Source organism: Pelophylax lessonae (genome assembly GCF_965119305.1).
Source record: "Pelophylax lessonae genome assembly, chromosome: 1".
Taxonomy (NCBI): domain Eukaryota; kingdom Metazoa; phylum Chordata; class Amphibia; order Anura; family Ranidae; genus Pelophylax; species Pelophylax lessonae.
In genome coordinates this window covers 300,832,524-300,840,167 of record NC_138768.1, presented here as the reverse complement: position 1 = coordinate 300,840,167, position 7,644 = coordinate 300,832,524, and positions in this window count along the sequence as shown.

Genomic DNA, 7,644 nt, shown 5'->3' with positions numbered 1-7,644 from the left:
TGTAGCTGTTCGATTGGGAGAGGAGAGCACCGGACAGTCGCGTAAGCATAGAGCGGCGCTCTGAAATCAGGTATACAGCTACATATTTTATATATAGAACATACACTGGGGCACATACCTTCATGGAACACAGGGGATCTATTGGGCAGACAAAATGGCTTTACAGCCACTTTAAGGCACATTAAAAACGCCCAATTGATTCTCACCATGTGATTATTTTTTCTACCTCATTGATATTCTACCTTTCACCTCACTGATATTCGATTAACCCTTGTCAAACATGCTGTAAATGCACTGTAAATGCTATAGGTGTGTTTATAGCACAATAACATAGACTTCTTCAAATTGGTAACACCTGCGCTAAGACCTACTAAGAGAGTGTAAAGCAGCTGACCACAAATTAAGATCAATTACCCCATAAATAAATGCAGCACTAAACATATAAAGAAATAAAAATAAACCTTAAAGTGATATTAAAGGCTGTTTTTTTTTTTTTAAATACCAAAAATTTTATATTTACCCGATCCTCCTCTTCTCGGGCCCCCCACCAGTGTTGCCAACCCCCCGGAGGGAAATTTACTGGCAGAACGTCCAAAATTTACGGACGGCACCAATTTTTTACTGACATGGCAAAAATGTACATAAACAGGCTGTTTTCAGTGCTAAACCGTGCAAATATCAATACTTAAACTATAAACATGTAGATAGTGCTATTAGCAATGTGTTTAGGTTAAACAAAAGTCAAAAAACATATTTCTCCATTTACATGAAGATCAGATTAATATAACCCAGCCAGCACAGCGTTCCCCCATATATCAGAGTGTTCAGGATTCCCTTACAGTGTAACTCTGACATAAAGAGGAATGCTGCAGATCTTGATTTAAGTGGGTGCTCTGGTGACCAGAAACCGCCTTATATCATAGTCCACTGCATTCCCCTTTACATCAGAGTTCCCTTTTACATCAGGGTCCGCAGAGTTCCCCCTTCGCACTGTAAGGGGAGAATACTGCAGACTCTGATGTAGAGAGGAATATCAGGAACTCTGATAGGGGGGTGGGGGGGACTCTGGAGACCAGAGACCACCTTCCACAGATTAATTACACTAAGGTAAGGGGGGGGGGGATTCCCTGCTATAAGGGGGAAACCTTTACATCAGTTCCCCCTTACATTATTGTATTCACCCAGCCCTTACATCAGTGACCCCCCCTTAGACTGGCCTGGCAGCGCTGTCACTTACCTGAGGGTGGTCAGAGGCTGCGGAAATGATACGGGAGGTGGTCAGATGCTGTGGACATCATACCGGAGGAGGTCAGAGACTGCGGACGTTCTACAGGAGATGGTCAGAGGCTGCGCGGACATGGTACAGGAGGTATTGAGAGGCTGCAGACACCCCCCATTCCCCCCAACAGTAGTGTCCTAATCTGCCCCACTTCACCCTCCACATCAGTGTCCACCTCTGCCACCTTTTAAATCACCCTCCCACAGCAGAGTCCTCCTCTGCCCACCTTCATATACCCTCTACAGCACTGTCCTTCTGTGCCCCCTTCAGACCCCATAGTACTGTCCTTCTGTGACCCCTTCAGACCCCATAGTACTGTCCTTCTGTGCCCCCATAGTACTGTCCTTCTGTGCCCCCTCCAGCCCCCATAGTACTGTCCTTCTGTGACCCCTTCAGACCCCATAGTACTGTCCTTCTGTGCCCCCATAGTACTGTCCTTCTGTGCCCCCTCCAGCCCCCATAGTACTGTCCTTCTGTGACCCCTTCAGACCCCATAGTACTGTCCTTCTGTGTCCCCATAGTACTGTCCTTCTGTGTCCCCTTCAGCCCCCATAGTACTGTCCTTCTGTGTCCCCTTCAGCCCCCATAGTACTGTCCTTCTGTGTCCCCTTCAGCCCCCATAGTACTGTCCTTCTGTGTCCCCTTCAGCCCCCATAGTACTGTCCTTCTGTGTCCCCTTCAGCCCCCATAGTACTGTCCTTCTGTGCCCCCTTCAGCCCCCATAGTACTGTCCTTCTGTGCCCCCTTCAGACCCCATAGTACTGTCCTGTGCCCCCTTCAGACCCCATAGTACTGTCCTGTGCCCCCTTCAGACCCCATAGTACTGTCCTGTGCCCCCTTCAGACCTCATAGTACTGTCCTGTGCCCCCTTCAGACCCCATAGTACTGTCCTGTGCCCCCTTCAGACCCCATAGTACTGTCCTGTGCCCCCTTCAGACCCCATAGTACTGTCCTGTGTCCCCTTCAGCCCCCATAGTACTGTCCTTCTGTGTCTCCTTCAGCCCCCATAGTACTGTCCTTCTGTGTCCCCTTCAGCCCCCATAGTACTGTCCTTCTGTGCCCCCTTCAGCCCCCATAGTACTGTCCTTCTGTGCCCCCTTCAGCCCCCATAGTACTGTCCTGTGCCCCCTTCAGACCCCATAGTACTGTCCTGTGCTCCCTTCAGACCCCATAGTACTATCCTGTGCCCCCTTCAGACCCCAAAGTACTGTCCTGTGCCCCCTTCAGACCCCAAAGTACTGTCCTGTGCCCCCTTCAGACCTCACAGTACTGTCCTGTGCCCCCTTCAGACCCCATAGTACTGTCCTGTGCCCCCTTTAGTCCCCACAGGCACTGTCCTCTGCTCCCTTCAGACCCCCATAGTGCTGTCCTGTGCCCCCTTCAGACCCCATAGTACTGTCCTGTGCCCCCTTCAGACCCCATAGTACTGTCCTGTGCCCCCTTCAGACCCCATAGTACTGTCCTGTGCCCCCTTCAGACCCCATAGTACTGTCCTGTGCCCCCTTCAGACCCCATAGTACTGTCCTGTGCCCCCTTCAGACCTCATAGTACTGTCCTGTGCCCCCTTCAGACCCCATAGTACTGTCCTGTGCCCCCTTCAGACCCCATAGTACTGTCCTGTGCCCCCTTCAGACCTCACAGTACTGTCCTGTGCCCCCTTCAGACCCCATAGTACTGTCCTGTGCCCCCTTCAGACCCTTACAGTACTGTCCTGTGCCCCCTTCAGACCCCATAGTACTGTCCTGTGCCCCCTTCAGACCTCCTAGTACTGTCCTGTGCCCCCTTTAGTCCCCACAGGCACTGTCCTCTGCCCCCTTCAGACCTCATAGTACTGTCCTGTGCCCCCTTTAGTCCCCACAGGCACTGTCCTCTGCCATCTTTTTTAATGAGTGTCCTCCTGTCCTCCACTTCTCTAGCCACAGCGCCAGTGCAGTGCCCAGTAAAGCCAATGCTTCTCTCACCGTGGAAGGAAGCTGCTATCTAGCAATGGGGCGATCCTGACGGTCCTGACCTGGCTTACAGAGATGTAAAAGCTGCATCCTCCCGAGTCCCGCTCCCGCCTCTTGCCGACGCCGCGTGTGTGTGGCTGTGTGCAGTGAACCGCGTCCGGTATCCTCCTCCCGCCCGGCATCATTTTAAATTTTTACGACGGCTCCCGAGTCCCGCCTCCCGTCCCATGCTGCATGACATCACCAGTGGGTGGCGGCAGACTCAAGATCGGATGACTCGTCGAGTCAGACTCGATGATTTCCGGAACTGCGCATGCGCAGTTCTAATCTGAGCCCGAAGCAGCCATTTTTACTGGCACTTACTGGCTCCTACGGGCATTTACGGGCAGCCTTAAAGTGCCCTAATTTTACGGGCTGTCCGTAAAAATACGGACGGTTGGCAACACTGCCCCCCACCAGTACTCCTGGCCCCTACCTCCTGATGAGTGCCCCCATAGCAAGCAGCTTGCTATGGGGGAACCCGAGCAGGGTTACATGGAGCGTGGCTGGGCCCCACCCCTGCTCTCTCCTCATTGGCTCACTGGCTGTGATTGACAGTTGTTGGAGCCAATGGCTCTGGCTGCTGTCTCAGCCAATGAGGAGGGAGACAGGCAGTCTGTTTTCATCTGATTGCCCCATAGACGAGAGTGGGCTATGTCCATGTCGGTTCTGCGTAGTGGAGCGAACACGGACCTGCCATCCACCTGCTCAGCGGGGATCAGCAGAGAGATCCCTCACTGAGCAAGCGGATCCCACTACACGGAGGCGACCATGTGAAAGGGGCCGAATGTATTGAGCTAAGGTTCTAGATACATTTAGAACACAGAAGACATATGTAAAGTCTATCTAAAGAGTATCTAACTACTTTAAAGGAGTAGTTAAAACTCACTGGCGTTTTTTGTGTCCCATGAGTGAGATGTCCCTTCACTTACTGTCTTGGAGACACAGCAGGAAGTGACAGCTGTCAGCAGAACAGCTGCCCTCATTGGAAGATTTTCCCGTTGCTGCTTCGGTAACAACTTCCATATCACTTTCTGTACCTATGACAATGGTCATCAGGACAAATAGAGAAAGGGAAAATAACACAGATGGGAGCAATAAAAAAAAGAAAAACTGACAGGGGTGCCAACCTCACCCAACGCAATTCAAAACTAAAACTTTGAATTTAGGTATGTGCTTTAATGCATAAACTGATTCCCCAAATCTAACCAGAACTCAATGTAAATATATAAAAATCATTGTGTTTCAGTGTCATATAGTGTTCCTCCCATGAGTCAGATGTCCCTTCACTTACTGTCCTGGAGACACAGCAGGAAGTGACAGTTGTCAGCAGAACAGCTGCCCCCATTGGAAGATTCTCTCTCTGTTCCTGTTTCAGTAACAACTTCCATATCACTTTCTATACCTATAGTGTTCCTCACAATCTACGTATTAAATAATTAACCTCCACTCCTAACTGTAAAGGATAACTGTCCATAGTGTTAATCTTTAAGCAAAAAAAATGTAATTATTTGCACTGATTGTATGTCTCCTATAGCTTAAAGTGGAACTAAACCCGACTACTAAAAAACTGTGAGTAGTCAGCTCTTTATTGCCAAAGAGACATGCATGCTATATCTCTTCGGCAATAACAAGCACTTACCTGCCTGCTCACAGTCTTCTATTGAATGCACACTGAACATTTTGAATGTACCGGGCTCGTCGGCCGCAGCTAGCACCTCACGGGTGGTTGAAACAGCTACAGGAATCAGCAGATTCCAACCTCTGTCATATGCACCAGCGCTTGTCACCAGTGTGAATATAGAATAGAATTATAGAATAAATACTGAGAAATAAAAGGGCACCACTAAGGCTCCATTTGCAGAAAGTCCAAGGTAAGATCTAATTGCTGTAGAGGAAGCTGAGATATTGCAGAAACCAGTTTTTAATTTTGAAATACATATTATTGTCAGGTAATCAGCAATGGGAAAATCAGTGCCATTAGAGGCTTTTATTTTAACTAGCAAAAGTGGACCCATTCTGGGCTCCAGAGATGTTGCAAAGAGCATCCAATCAGCTGCAAAGAAGCTTCACAGAGGACGTTTTAGAGTTGAGTTAGAAAAGGCAAATAGACTGTGCACTTTGGAAGTGCAGTTGCTCCAGAGCTTAGTAAATGAGAAGATCTGCAGCTGCCATCATCCAATCATGTTTAAACAAAAAAGTTTTTTGTTTTTTCTTCCTTGAATGTGATTGGGTATTCATTGCAACATAAAGCTTCCCCATATTTACTGAGCTCTGGAGCAACTGCACTTGCAGAGGGCAGCTACACTTGCAAAGTGCGCAGTCTATTTGCCTTTAGTAAATCCACCTCTACAAGTCTGACTATCCCACTTTGCTCTGTGTCTGAATACTGCAAAGAATGGTTCATCTTTATCCAGAATGCATTTATAATAGTGTACATTGAAATAACAAGCTGGCTTATCTACCTTGTAAATTTCTAAAAGTGCCAGCATTCTTTGTGTGGTGCATATTCCCTCTAATGTATTAGGTTCTCTAATTAGACTGACTAAAAATAGTGATATTGTTTATTTGGAAAAACATTACAGATGGAAGCTGTTGATAGCATCCTGAAAATAGATTATCCGCCCGCCCACTCCTGCAGTCTGAGGTTCACAACATAAGCCACAGTCAGATTCATCTTAAGAAACACTCAATACATGGGGCATATTAAAAAAAAAAAATGAATCTGACATTGAGTAAACAGATGAATCTTCCAGGTGCATGCGTTTTAAATGGCACTGATTGATTATGTGGTTGTATATCTCTGAAATGAGAAATGAACCAAGCATATCCTTCTATAGTATATACTTGCCTTGATCCAAAGCACCTACTGTGATTTCTTTCTACTCTGTCATTCCTCTCTGCTGTCTGCATGACTGACTTCTCACAATCTATCCTAACACCAGACACTCCCTGGGAGCTGCCCCCCAGCACACAACATATGACTGAAAGCCTCAGCTGTGCATGTTTCCCTATACAAATGTGTAGAATAGGGTGAGTCCATTCCCTCCACCCAGGTCACAGATTACACTCAGCTCTCCGGTCTATGCTGTGCAGTGTGTGACATCAGATTCCTGTTCCCTGGCTCTGGAATGCTGTGTAAAATGTGTGCTTTGGGAGGCTGTAGAGAAGAGAGCGCTGGTACAACGTATATAGAAGGATTTTTTTATTTCTTTTTATCACCTGAGACTAGTCACTTTAGTGGGTATATGTAAGGGTTTACAACCACTTTATGGAAAAATAGTCAAAATATGCCAAAAATTCTTCAGTTATAATACTATTTCTGACCTGAGCTTATTTCTCTGTAGTCAATGTTAAATCAATATGTATGGTATACAAATTAATGTGTAGCACTGTCCCCGTATGGCTTGCTGTGTGATGACTACTTGGGTCTCCATCTGATTACTTGTAGTAGACAGTCACTAGGGGACTTTTCACACATCCATCCTTATTACCGATTGTTCGTTACTCAATAAATAGTTTAGGGGATTTAGTTTTGTATTTATTGTGAAATTTAGATGGGAGAAGGGAAGAGTGAGATACTCCAACTGAACTATTCATAGTAGAGAAGAACAACTCTCACTTGGCCTCACAAGGTTGTTTGTGGAAGCAGACACACTGCATTTACCATACTGCCACTTGTATGGAAAAATTAAGTTTTCTTGCTCTCCATAGCAGCAGACTTGATGCAACTACATTATCTTCAGGACAATCTCTAGCATCCCCTTGACTGGCACCCATCCACTGACTCTTCTACTTGACCCTCACATGACAGGCCCCATGACACAGATCTGTACTCACTGTAGGCAGAATCAGATCATTTCCAGTGTTTCCCTTCCAGCCAGCTCCGCAGGACATCTGGGTTCAGCTCCTATCTGACTTTCAGGCCCACGATGTGACTACCTAAGGCCGCATGGCAGCTTCTGCAAAGGAGGGGCAGTCGCCCCCTCCCTCCGGGTCCCTGCTTTCCAGCCGAAGATCCCGAGCACATGTGCTCTTGGCATTTATACAGTCACCCAGCATGCACTGAGGCACTTTCCTCTACCAATCACCAGGGCTATAACAATGCCTGTGCCCTCACTTGTCAGGTTTCCTCCCACTATCCAATATGCCTCCCTATTGGACCAGTGTGAAACATTTCAGACAAGCCGAGCTGCACCTGAGCACACCCTATCAATAGATCCTGCTCCCTGGTAGGCAGAGAGCACTATAAGTTTACCTAGCATTCTCTCTGATAAGCAGAAAGACCCAAAAACTATATTCTCTTCTAGCACCTACCTAGGAGGGTGCCCCGGCACTGCAAGGGTTCAAAGTAGATGTAAAGCAAATGTTTTTGTA